Source organism: Pseudonaja textilis, chromosome 3 (assembly GCF_049901715.1).
Source record: "Pseudonaja textilis isolate UNSWEBS1 chromosome 3, rPseTex1.2, whole genome shotgun sequence".
NCBI classification, from domain to species: Eukaryota; Metazoa; Chordata; class Lepidosauria; order Squamata; family Elapidae; genus Pseudonaja; species Pseudonaja textilis.
The window spans coordinates 19,083,207-19,097,644 of NC_141992.1; the positions used below are offsets into that span (position 1 = coordinate 19,083,207).

Sequence of the window (14,438 nt, forward strand, 5' to 3'; positions counted from 1 at the left end):
TTGTTATCAAGTGTTCCTCAACGTTGACAACTTTAGGAGGTGTGGACTACCAGAAATCCAGGAATTAAAGTCCACATATTTTAGAGCTGCTAAGGTTGAGAAATGCTGTTTTAACTCTAAATAAGATTAAAATAAGGAAATAAGCAAAAATATGGAAACATAAGGAAGTCCAAAAACAATAAGTATCTCTAAATTGCCTTAATTATTTCCCAAATAAGGAAAAAAATAGAAATGCAAGAAAGGTATTTGGGACTTCTGATGATCAATCAATCAATCAATCAGAATAGAGCTGGAAGGGACCTTTTGAACTTCTAGTCCAACACCTACTCAAGCAAGAGACCTTATACCAGTGATGGTGAACCTTTTCGGCACTGAGTACCCAAAGCATGTGCATGACCTGGTGCATCTGCACACACACCCACACACAAGTGCACACATGCTCCCTGCACATGCACCCTGCCCCCACACATGCACCACCCCCTGCACATGCGCCCCATCCCTTGCATATGTGCCCCATCCCTTGCACATGAGCCCCACACCCTGTGCATGCACCTTGCCCCCCATGGATGCACCCCACCACCTGTGCATACACCCACTCCCACATATGCTCTCTGTGCATGCATGGCAGGTCCAAAGACCAGCTGGCCGGTGGGAGGTGCACGCGCCTGTGTGATGGAGTTGAGCTGGGGCAACAGCGTGCATGCTCACAGAGAGGGCTCTGTGTGCCACCTGTAGCATGCATGCCATAGATTTGCCACCATGACCCTAAGCCATTTCAAATGGGTGGCTGTCCAGTCTCTTAAAAACCTCCAGTGATGAAGTACCCACAACTTCTGGAAGCAAACTGTTCCACTGGTTAATTGTCCTCACTGTTAGGAAGTTTCTCCTTAATTCCAGATAGCATCTCTCCTTGATTAGTTTCCATCCATTGTTTGTGGTCTTGTCTTCTGGTGCTTTGGAAAATAAGTGGCAGCCCTTCAAATACTGGAATACTGCTATCATGTCAACCCTAGTCCTCCTTTTCTCTGGACTGGCCATATCCAACTCCTGCAACCATTCTTAATCATCTTAATTGTCATTTTGTAGATCTTTCTGTTTGTTTTCTTTGTTTCTTTTTTCCTGTAGTATTCTACCCCAAACAGCATCTAGCTGTTGGACAGAAGCATTTTTTTAATTTTTTACACTGCCTATAGCTATGAGAGATTCCCATCTGAGGAGGAACAGCCATCTAAGCACTGATGGGCTGCAACCGGTTTAACAACCAATTTCATGAGTTATTTACTTACTATCTCAAAGGGCTAACCTGGTCCTAAGCAGCAGGATGTCTCTGATGGACAGCTATCAAGATAATAGCCCTGATCATGTGATCAAAACCCCAAACTGAACAGAGTGACCAACTGATCTACTGGATCCACATCTACAAGTGAAACTCAAAAAATTAGAATATTGTGCAAAAGTTCATTTATTTCAGTAATGCAACTTAAAAGGTGAAACTAACACATGAGATAGACTCATTACATGCAAAGCAAGATAGTTCAAGCCGTGATTTGTCATAATTGCAATGATGATGGCTTACAGCTCATGAAAACCACAAATCCACAATCTCAGAAAATTAGAATATTACATGCAATCAATAAAACAAGGATTGTACATAGAACAATATCAGACCTCTAAAAAGTACAAGCATGCATATGTACTCAGTACTTGGTTTGGACCACTTTTGTAGCAATTACTGCCTCAATGCGGCATGGCATGGAAGCTATCAGCCTGTGGCACTGCTGAGGTGTTATGGAAGACCAGGATGCTTCAATAGCAGTCTTTAGCTCTTCTGCATTGTTTGGTCTCATGTCTCTCATCTTTCTCTTGGCGATACCCCATAGATTCTCTATGGGGTTCAGGTCAGGCGAATTTGCTGTCACAGTAATCCCACAGTCACTGAACCAGGTTTTGGTGCTTTTGGAAGTGTGGGCAGGTGCTAAGTCCTGCTGGAAAATGAAGTCAGCATCACCATAAAGCTCGTCTGCAGAAAGAAGCATGAAGTGCTCCAAAATCTCCTGGTAAACAGCTGCATTGACCTTGGACTTAATGAAACACAGTGGACCAACACCAGCAGATGACATGGCTCTACAAATCAACACAGACTGTGGAAACTTCATACTGGACTTCAAGCATCTTGCAGTGTGTGCCTCTCCATTATTCCTCCAGACTCTGGGTCCTTGGTTTCCAAATGAGATGAAAAAGTTGCTCTCATCAGAAAAGAGGACTTTGGATCACTGAGCAACAGACAAGGTCTGTTTTTCTTTAGCCCAGGTAAGATGCCTCTGATGTTGTTTGTTGTTTAGGAGCAGCTTGACAAGAGGAATACAACATTTAAAGCCCATGTCCAGGATCCGTCTGTGTGTGGTGGCTCTTGATGCACTGACTCCAGCCTCAGTCCACTCCTTGTGAAAGTCCCCAATACTTTTGAATGGCCTTTTCCTGACAATCCTCTCCAGGCTGCGGTCATCCCTGCTGCTTGTGCACCTTTTTCTTCCACACTTTTCCCTTCCACATAGTTTTCTATTAATGTGCTTTGATACAGCACTTTGGGAACATCCAACTTCTTTTACAATTACCTTCTGAGGCTTTCCCTCCTTATGGAGGGTGTCAATGATGGTTTTCTGCACAACTGTCAGATCAGCAGTCTTTCCCATGATTGTGCTTCCTACTGAACCAGACTGAGAGACTATTTAAAGGCTCAGGAACCCTTTGCAGGTGTTATGGCTTAATTAGTTGATTAGAGTGGGACATTTTGAGCCTAGAATATTGAACCTTTTCACAATATTCTAATTTTCTGAGATTGTGGATTTGGGGTTTTCATGAGCTGTAAGCCATAATCATTTCAATTATGACAAATTGTGGCTTGAACTATCTTGCTTTGCATGTAATGAGTCTATCTCATGTATTAGGTTCACCTTTTAAGTTGCATTACTGGAATAAATGAACTTTTGCACAATATTCTAATTTTTCAAGTTTCACCTGTAGTCTGGAAGACAAGAGTCCTTCTCCATTGTCATTTTTCAGTAACCAATAACTTTAGGTACAGTCTTAAGAAGAAATATATTTTAAAAATTAATCACCCACATTCAGTATTTCTGGCAACACTTTGCCCACCTTGTCTGATTTTAGAAAGTCAAAGCAGGATCTCATCTAGTTAGTATTTCAGTGGGAGAACACCAAGAACTTCCAGATTAAACAGCTAAGTGCAAAAGTAACATTTTTGGAGAAGGACCAAGATTGTAGATCCTGTCCAGAATTATAAATGGACACCAGAGATATGGATATTCCTTGATGAAGTAGACATGACAATAGAAGGAATTTTACTTTCAGGTTCCTGTTTTATTCTGGTAGTTCCATACATGTATTTTGTTGATGAAGAAATATCAGTGGTAGAATCATTAGGAAAAAAACCCGAACCAAATTAAATCAGGATGAAACTAACAATCAAGGGGAAGAAAGACGTTTCCTTGGATGGTAATTAATAAATTAGTCAATCAAGATTTGGGAGAATGAGAAAGATGGAATTAACCTGAATTGCTGCATGTTAAGACCTATGCTACCATAGGACTTTTTCAATTTTACATTTTGTATTATTATTTGTGGCCATGGCATTATTGATATTAGAATGATCGTTATTAGTCTTATTTGTTAAAAAAAGGTTTCAGCATATTTGGGTATACTACCTGACAGCTCTGGCTTTGCCTCTGACAGAAAACCATAACGTTTGCTCAGGCATGAAGTCTGTGCAAAATTCTGTTTGTTTCTTTCTTAAATATCAAGGAAAGATAAATGGACAAATATAGTTTACAGATAGTGTGGGTGCTTGCCAAGTAAACATCACAAAGCAAGCTTAACTGAAATATCAAACCCTAAAAGAACCAACTGTACTTCACATATTGGGGGGTGGGCGGGGTCCTTAAAGTGCTTCAAGACCAAAAATATAAGAACAAAGAGAGGAGAAAAATGCAAATTATTAATTATTAATATTAATCACTTAACAGTTCAGATGTGTACAAATTTCTCCTGTATGCCTTTCTTTGAAATAGCACTGCAAGTAAGGAGAGTGTTTACTTTTTATTAATTGCCAGAGTATTACATTATTCATTTAAAAGAACCAAGGTAGTTTATGACTACTATATAAACAATAATAACAGCAAAAAGAAATTTCCATATAATATATTGCTCAACATCAATAATAATAATAATAACAGTAATAGAAGAGAAAGAACTGGAGAAGATAACAAAATACAAAGACCTATGGATAGAAAGAGAATGAATAGAATTCTTTATTGCCCAAGTGTGATTGGACACACAAGGAATTTGTCTTGGTGCAAATGCTCTCAGTGTACATAAAACAAAAGATACATCCATCAAGAGTCAAGAATCATAAGGTGCAACACTTAATAATAGTCATAGGGTACAATAAGCTATCATATTATACTAGGAAACAGTCAATATAAACCATAATACAAGTCATACAAGCGACAAAGTTACAGTCATATAGTCACAAGTGGAAGGGGATGGGTGATAAGGAGTGATGAGAATATTAATAGTAATAGTAGTGCAGACTTTGTAAATAGTTGGATAGTGTTGAGGGAATTATTTGTTCAGCAGTGATGGTGTTTGGGAAAAAACTGTCCTTGTGTCTGTGATTGTGACAAAGGAAAGCAAAGGTAGTACTAATAGTAAGAGGCATCTTGGGTGCAATCCCAAAACAACTGGAGCACCAATTGAACACTATTGGCATTGACAAATTCACCATCAGTCAATTGCAAAAGGCACGTTTACTTGGAATAGTTTACATCCTGGAACAATATCTGTAATACCATCAAACACCCACATTCCCACATCCCACATTCTTGAGAAGGACTCGATAGGCAGACAAAAATGCCAAATCGAGTCTGAACACCTGGCTGACTGTGCTATGAACAAATAACAATAATAAACAGGGCCAACACACACCCCATATACAGAGTCTATTGGCTTCTTGATTCCCAAATCCAAGTCTTAACAATATTTCTAAATGTTAATAATGAGGAGGCCAACCTTATTTCTGAGCCAACAGATTCCTTAGGAGAGGAGATCCAGAAGAAAATGATCACTTTTAGTTCCTCTTCTACTGCCCCCCAAGATGACTAGGATCTTCAGTATATTCTTTTTGCCAACATATCTTGGGTGAGTAGATTCTACTTCGACCAAGTGTTCTCATAGATATAAAGTTTCAAAACATCAAAGCCTCTATCAGTTATTATTAATACCTTGAGTTGTACCAGGAAATAAATGATAACCAATGAAACTCCCATAGTGATGGATGTTGTGTGATAGTATCTGGGTTGTTTTTGGGGTGTCTATGGAGATTCTCAGTCATCCAGGTTGTGGTTATCCCAATGGTTTACAAAAGTCAACTGGACTTTCTTTGTTGTTCCTTGAAGATGTTTTGCTTCTTCATCCATGAAGTTTTTTCAGTTCTGACTAAATGGTGGAGAATGGAAGAATTTATATTATTTGCTATTATATTCTGGTCATTAGCACTTTTTCCTAGAGTTGTTGAGGCCACTTGGAGATTTACAGTATCTGTGCCTTTCAGTGAATGTGAAACCTTCTTGGAATTGCTGAAAAGACAGTGTTGTAGTTTTGGGATTTTCTCCAAGAGCAGTCCTATGTAGAGCATATTATAGTGGTCCAACTGTGAAGTGACAAGACTTATTTGGTGAAAAGTGACAGAACTAGCAAAAATGGCTGAATTAACTTTTTGGATTAGAGAAAGATCAACAATTACATTTATTAGTGAATGAAAATCCTTTATTTCTTTCATGGTTTATTTATTTAGTACCTTTATATTTTTGCTAAGATCATGAAGAGCTCATGGATTTTTTTGCTGAAAAAAGAGTAAAATGAGTTTGTGATTTAAATTTGAAATCAGAAAAAGTTGCCTTTGAGAAGAAAGAAATTATGTTGTAACTTTAGAGAGAAAGAGCAAAGTATAAATATATCTATAACCACTGTCAAGAAGATCAGGAGTCACTTCATAATCCTTTTTTTATTTGCTTTTTCTATTTTCATTTTTCAAGGTTTATTATTTTTATTATCTTTATTTTCCTTATGACTTTTACTTCGTTAAAATTTCTTCAATAAAAATTACATTTAAAAAAATCACCGATCTATCCTGTAAAAGCATAGTTTTTGTCTTGCTTGAAACATTTTCTATATTCTCTTTTGCTACATCCACCTTCCTTTTTTTCTTCTTTGAGATTAATCTAATACTTTTTTCATGCAGGAGCCACATTTGTCACCCTAAAATTATACTATTTTCACTCAAACTTCTTTCACTTCTTTTCTTTTTCTCCCAGATTATACAATATCTTCCTCTATACAATGCCCCACAATCAGAAACTTTCATCACCTGAACATTCTTCACTAATTTTCTTAATCATTCATCATAAGCAATCGAATCAGTCATACTTTTAGATTTATTTTCATCTTGTACCATGTGCATGTGAAAAATTACAGTTAGATACACTAAATATAATCCTTTCTTAGCAGATACTTATCAGTCATTCATTCGTTCATTATTTATTTATTTGTTTGTTTGTTTGTTTAGGTACTCATCTTACCTCAGGGTAACTCTGGGAAGCATATCCCAAAAGGGATTTTTCAGGAGGCAATTGGACTTTCTTGTTTTTTCTTTTTCTTTTTTCCTTCTGAAGACGTTTCACTTCTCATCCAAGAAGCTTCTTCAGCTCTGACAGGATACTGGGGAGTGGAAGGATTTATATTCCTTGCAGACAGCTAGTCATTTGCATTCTTGTACAGAGTCATTGAGGACACTTGGAGGTTTATCTGTGTCTTCAGGGTCATCTGAGTGGTGCTCCTGGTTCCTGTAGTCTGCAATTTTTCCTCTGGAAATCCATTCCTACTCCCACAGCCTTCAAAGGGTGTTCATCCTAAATTGTATAGCTAAAAGTCTGTAGATATTATCAGTCATTCAGGTCAAGGTTGTCCCAAGGGTGCTTTTTCAGATGCTTTTTCCCAAATACAGAACTCATTTTTATTTCATTCGTCACATTGGTTAATTTCATTGGTTATTGGTTAATTTCATTGGTTATTTCATTCGTCACATTGGTTAATGTTACTCTTATCATTCTTTTACTGCTTATCATTTACTCTTCTTACCATCTAAGCTGTGATCTGTTTTCATGTGCAGTTATTACCAGTTGGACCGATAAACATTGACTTTTGTTGTTTATCATGTTTTTGGTCACTGAAGGGTTTCACAAAATGTTTTTGGAAAATTAAAAAGATGCAGATTAAGTTACCAGCTTTGCAGTGGTAGGATTCATATTTTTTTTTTACTACCGGTTCTGTGGGTGTGGCTTGGTGGGGATGGCTTGGTGGAAATGGCAGGGGAAGGATACTGCAAAATCCCCATTCCCTCCCCATCCTGGGGGAAAGATACTGCAAAATCCTATTCCCTCCCCACCCCACTAACCTGCTTCCCAGCTTCGTTCTCCTGTGCAGGGCAACAAAAGAAGAACCAGCCAATCAGCTGGGACTTGGGAGGCAGAGAATAGATGGGGGCAGGACCAGTCAGAGGTGGTATTTGCCAGTTCTCCAAACTACTCAAAATTTCCACTACCAGTTCTCCAGAACTGGTCAGAACCTGCTGAATACCACCTCTGCAATCTTGGTAATAGTTCCTTGCTAACAAGACAGTGTTGGTCAATTTAGGCACAGTTTAGTTGGTCTGCCAAAGAATAACCAAAGTCCTGTAGCATCCTCAATATACCCCCATTCTATGCAAACTAGGATTTTTTTCTGGAAAGACTACTATGCAAGTCAATCCACTGTTGCAATCTTCTACCAATTAGGAAATGCTTGCAATATTCTGATGCACATGCTTTGATTCTGAAGATATTCACCATTTTATTATAGCTACAATTCTTATACTTGAAATATGGAACAAAAGTTGTGCCCTGATGCTTTAAAATATAGTTAGCTGTTAAAGCTATTAAAGAGGGTAAGTAAGTGGGGGCTGGGTAAGCTACAGGAAGTCCTTGACTTACAACTATTCATTTAGGGCAAAATTCACTTAACAAAATTCTTGCTTTTCGATAATAGTGGATTATAATATTATTGACACGAACAACCACCACAATCAGGCTGCTGATATCTGTTACCTTAGTGGCATTAATGGAAGAGTGGTGGAGATAATATTTACTTCTAGGCTCTCAGAACCACAGAACAGAGTTCCTACATCTTATTGTCCGACATTTTCCCATTGAAAAACCCTGCCACATCTCCATCTAGATCTCATTCAGAACCTGATGGAATGCTGACCACTTCAGCTTCTCCCACACACAACTGGCAGCACTCATGAGTATGCCCTTGATGATTCAACTTGGCAGCATGAGTTTTGTTTGCTTTGTGATCAGAACCATGCCATTTTCACAGATCAAAGAGAAATGCAAAAGAAGTTGTGCATATTTAACTGTGGGAGAAGTTTATTTGAGTGGGGTTGAACTAAAAGGGAAAACAACAAATCATGGCTGAGGTGGAAGCCAAGATCTGATGAAATTAAGCACCAATGAGCATTGACAGTTTTAAGAAATTGTCCTTGTAATCTAGAGTCCTTGATACTTTCTATTTTTTGCCTTTCTGTTTTCTTTTCTTTATACCTTTCTACCTAAACAGATTATCCCCCCTCAGGTAAAAGACAGCTGAAAAACAAAATAAAAGAAAAACAACCTGTGTGGCATCATCTGGAGTCTCCTTAAATTGCTGCAATTAACCATCAAAAGAGCACAGTAAAAAGTTCCTTTTAACCCAGCCTTTGCTGGTAACCCAGATATTTTCCAAATCTGAATATCTGTAATTAGTCAATGGAACTGAATCCTTAGGTGTACTGTGAGAGATGTTTTGTTGATCAGACCAGGTTTTTATATCAAACCTGATTCATCTGTGTATCTAATAAAGCAGAATATTGAGACTCCTAATCCTTATGATCTAAGGCAGAGAATGATCCTTGACTTTCTCTGAACAACATATGTTCCAAGCCCACCAACGCAGAATTAATGGGCTTACAAGAGGGCTTTTATACGTTATAAAGGTGTATAAAGGTATACCTGATCCAGCATTCTATGGAAAAGTTCCTACTCCCATTGAGTGGGCATGGATTTCTACTTGAACATTTTGCCTCAATGGCACCACTACATGAGCCCTGGTGGTGCAGTGGTTAGAGTGAAGTACTGCAGGCTACTTCTGCTGACTGCCAGCTCCCTGCAATTTGGCAATTTCAAATTTCACCAGGCTCAAAGTGGATTTAGCCTTCCATCCTTCCAAGGTCGGTAAAATGAGGACCCAGATTGTTGGGAGCTATATGCTGACTCTGTAAACCATTTAGAGAGGGCTAAAACAGTATATAAATCTAAGTGCTATTGCCATTACTACCTCTGAATTGTCTACTAAACATATCCACAACCAAATGATATCCATAACCAAATATGAAGAAGAGACTGGATTTCTTCATATGATCCTACATGATTGGACAAAACCTGTTTATTTGTTAGTTTTTACTAATGTATCTACTAGGAAGATTTATAATTATTTTTCCCTAACCTGCAGTGTTTTTAGCAGTAACACAGAGAAGAAAAGTAGAACCCTAGTAAGTGGGAAGGTTTTTGCATGGTAGCTGACTGGCAGTTCAGAGCATCTGCTTAGAGCAATAAAAATGGTATCGCAAGATGGAGATTAAAGAAATTTACCTGTCAAAATACAACTCTGTTTGGTTACCTCTGTCCATGGGACAGTTTTAGTAAACTGTCAATCAGTGGCTCACTAAATAACCTCTCCAAAGCATAATCCACTTTTGCAGAGGATATCGGTATGCCAATCATTTATTGAATCAAAGCCAAATTTGAAGCTGAGCAAAGCTGACTTTGTCAATCACTCCTTGGTATTATTTCTAGTAACCACCTGACAGCTTTTAACTTTCTTCATTTCTATTCCATGCAGTTTAGTTAAGAATCTTGCATTTTTTTAATTGGCCTCATTTTATGATTGGTAACTAAGCAACTAATATGTTATTGTATATGATAATACTGGGTGCAAGAGCTTCCTTGACCATTCCCTCATTGTTGTGAGCAAATTATTTTCCTTAGAGTTGCTAAATAGCAGATCTAGCAGAAACAATGATTTAATTATGGGTTGTCCTGTTGTTTCTATCTATAAACACTTTTGGCACCGCTTAAAAATAAACACTGGCAAATAGATACTGTGTGATTTTTTAACTCATGAGAGAGTACCCTGGAACATCATTGCTAAAGATACAGAGGAGGAGAATTGAAATGGCAAGAAAATAGTTGGGGGAGTTGAAGCAAGAGAAAGAGATGAACATTTGAAAACAAAAAAAAGTTCAGACTCAAACTTTGCTTGTATTTGATGTATTTTCCATCATCTGGTAAAACATAAGAGTAGGTAGAGGGGGAAGCAAAGCCATCCCTGTCTTCATGAATTAATACAGTTGTTGTTTTTTAAAGAAAGGCATCAATGAGAGTTTGAAGAGGTTAGAAAAACAAAATGTTTAAACATACAAAAAAAGTTAGTTATACTGTCCTACTCTGTGGTAGAACATGTGAAATGGACCAACATCCCAGGGTATAGTTACACTATCCTGCTCTATAGAACATGTGAAATGGACTCACATCCCAGGTCTGGAAGAAAATGTTGGGTAAATCCCTCATACCCAGAAAATATGAGGCCGGAGAAGGATGACCTAGATTTACAAGAATAAACAGTCTGCTGGTGCTGAAAGTAGCAGTTCTGTAGTTTTCCCATAGCAGCAATGCTTTAATGGAAGGGTGATACAGAGCTACAATTTATGATGGAAGTCAAACAACTTCTTAACAAAGGGGTACTGTTAAAGGATCAGGTAGGCAGCGAGAAAGAGAAATCTTCTCTCTCCCCCCTCTACTTCCCCCTCCCTCCCTCCCTTCTCTGCATAACCTAGAAAGAAAACAGAAGTCAGAGCACATAATTTTGGAGAAATAGGCTAGCCTGGTATGAAATACTCCCAATAATTTATGTAGGGGTCCATCATGTAAATTAAGGATAAAGGTAAAGTTTTCCCCTGCCCAGTTGTGTCCGATTCTAAGCAGTGATACTCATCTCTGTTTCTTAGCTGAGGAAACCATCAATGTCCAAAGACATTTCCGTGGTCATGTGATGAGTATGACTATATGCTGAGATGTCTATTACCTTCCATTCAAGTGGTATCTATTTATCTACTTGCATTTGCATGCTTTTGAACTGCTAGATAGGCAGGAGCTGGGGCAAGTCACCCTATCGCACAGTGCTTGAGTCTCAAACCCAGGCTGTCAGCTTTCCAGCTAATAAGCTCAATGTCTTTAACCTCTGAGCAATCTCCACCCACCCTCCGTAAATTAAGGAGTCTTGAGGAAATGATTGAATGATTGACCCCGTTGCTCTGTCTTGGCCTTCAGATCAGGCCTTGTTCTATTATGAAACTTGGCAAACATTCAGAAAGGCAGCTTAATGCAAACTACTTCATTCTTTAGAAAGTCTCACCCCATAAGTCTTCAAGGAGAGTCATAAGCATCAGTGATTGATTTGTCCCACTGCCCATCTTTGATTCCAATCCAGGCCTTTAAAGTTTGGCTCTTTCCATGCATCTTTGCTTGTATTGCTCTTTGCTTTTGTGGGATGGTGGGGGGGGGGTGAGTTAATCACATTTCTTTCTTTTTTTATTTTCTATTGGAAGCACAGATTTGTGCTATTTATACATTCTGACAAGTTTAGAAAAGGTTTATTAACCCCCAACTGCTTCCACAAGTTGGCACAGATTGTCAGTCTTGGCGGCAAGGATACGCGGGACTGCCAGCGCCTGGTGCTTAGTTAGCACAGTTCAGGCATCCTAGCTGTGCAGGGGAAACCCACATAGCACCCACCTACGTAACACCTGCGCTGCAAATCAGGCGGCCACCCATTGCAAAGGAACCAAGATCTACAAGATCATAAATATTATAGCAATAAGGAGGAGGCAGGGTCAAAAAAGCAGAGCAACTTAAAATGAAAAAAAAAACAACAACCCACAGTTCTGTTCCCAAACAGTTTTCCATCTCAGTTGTGTGAATATATTAAAAAAAGTAAGGATTTGTCCCACTTAAAAAAATATCAGTCAGTTCCATGTTTCTTGCAGCAAACAAATCTAAATCATATCTCAACATCCAAGGAAGGAAGATAGGACTACATGGAGTATGGAGGTGTTCAGGAGAGGGCCATGATGTACATTGCAATACATCTGCATGATACACGTGACACCATTGTGGCTTCTACTTGACACCCAGAACGAGAAGTTTCCTTCATTATGTTAGAAAAGTCCATTTTGTGGGGTCCTTGGTGCTCTTGGTGGTTTTCTTGCAGACCTTTCACTACAGTACAAAGTAACATCCTCAGTGCTACTGTAGGGCTGACACAACCCTAACCCTACAGTTCAATCCTGAAATAAAAATATTCTCTTCTATAGGTCCAGTTTGCTACCTAGCAATCACTTTTCAGATCTCCTTAGAAAGGCAAGGAACAGATACATTCAGGACCTTTTCTATATCAAATGTATGTATTCCCCTATGCTTTTAAATCACCACAGAAACTTAAGACAGCATTGTTTAAAAACTTTTCATTTGCATTACAGAAAGGGGCAGAGGTCTGAAAAGAAATATGAAGTGTACTACCATAATCTCCACAAATTCAGTCCCGATGAGGATTCTGCTTCCAAAGGCTATTTATCATAGCAAGTGGAAAATGGAGAAGACCTTTGAGCTCATCTAATTCCAACCCTCTGTGCAAAATAGATAATGTAGGATATCCACAACAAATGCCAGATTGGTTATCCCTAGCAGATGGCTGCTATTAAGGAAGTTCAGTTTGGTCTAGCTCCCAGTTCACATGTAGGTCTGACTCTTCAACAGTAAAACGTGTTGGGTAATATGACCTGGTACCTTGGCCCCAGGAAGAGAAACCAAACCAGATGTTTGAGTGACTACCAGGAACAGCAATAATGAACAAAAAGGGGTAAAGATGGGGATCTTCATCTTACATAAATACTCTCTGTGCACACTGTCATAATATAGCACTCTTTGGATGGACGCATTATGGAATAACATAGGGCTCTGAAAGCTCATATTTGCAAAGCAATTTTTAAAAAAGCATTAGTTACTAAATGGCACTTTTCCATCGCTTTTACATATAGATATACCTGGGAGCTGGGCAAAATTAGGAGTTACAACAGCTGTAGCCAAATTAAATGAAGCTTTAGTCCTCCCGTACTTTTCTTATGTTAGCTTCATAAATAGAAACCATAGATAGGATATACTCGAAGAAGTGCGTAGACGGTTCAACGTCGTGCCCATCCCCACGGTCATGAGGCAGTCCCGGCTACGATGGTTCGGCCACGTGAGCCGCGCCAAGGAAGAATCCATCATCAAATCTGTAATGAAGGTGACTGTCGGAGGAGCGAGACCGCGTGGTAGACCTAAACAACGCTGGATGGACACGATCAAGGCCGATCTAGAGATCGCAAAGGCAGACCCGACACACGTGGCAGACAGAGAGGTGTGGAAGCAGTACTCAAGGACATTAGCGGACCTCGCCTGAGCGCGAGACAAACGCTGAAGAAAAAGAAGAAGAAGAAGAAGAAGATAGGATATACTCTCTACAACCAGATCTTGGCTAGAGTTCAGCTTGGTTGCCATCTTTGCTTCTTGGTTTCTGTAGGGTCCTGAACTGAAGGCTAAATTTAGTTGAGGCAGAGCAGGGGTGTCAAACTCATGTCATCACGTCAGCATCACGTGACATATCAGGACTTTCCCCCCCTTCGCTAAACCAGGGGTGGGTGTGGCCAGCAAGGTATTTGACAGCGCCAAGGTGGAGTAATTCTCCAGACTCCGTATGAAAAAGATTCAAAATTGTTGACCATCTTAGTCATTGCCCATCTCCCTGGTATTAAGACTTCTGTGTCCTCTAAGTTTAAAGTGTTCCATTCAACAATTTGTTTGACACTTTTTTTTTTTTGCATACTACCAGGAACAGCAATAATGAGCAAAAAGGGGTAAAGATTTGATTTTGTACTTACAATTTGATGATGCCTTACTGTTAATTTTATGCTATACAGTTGAACCCTAAAATTAATTATTTCTCTCTGAATATTTTTTTGCCACCTGGCTTTCTAAAATGTTCAGAGAAAAGGAGAAAGAGAAAAGGAAGGAAAAATAGAAATAAAAAAACCTGTAAAAAACAAAACAAAGAGATTAAAAAGTGGCTTAATTATGTGCAAATTCCTTCTAGGTGAATTCTCTTTTGTCAGGAGCAAATTACAATGAACACAT

General features: G+C 38.9%; 1 long non-coding RNA gene across 1 annotated transcript in view; it reads left to right on the plus strand.

Annotated features, from left to right (window-relative positions):
• Positions 1-14,438, plus strand: part of LOC148126015 (uncharacterized) — an 88,365-nt gene that overhangs the window by 10,669 nt on the left and 63,258 nt on the right. Inside the window, exon 2 of the long non-coding RNA XR_015742542.1 lies at positions 5,098-5,214. This is a non-coding gene — a long non-coding RNA (uncharacterized LOC148126015). The remainder of the gene's footprint in view (positions 1-5,097; positions 5,215-14,438) is intronic.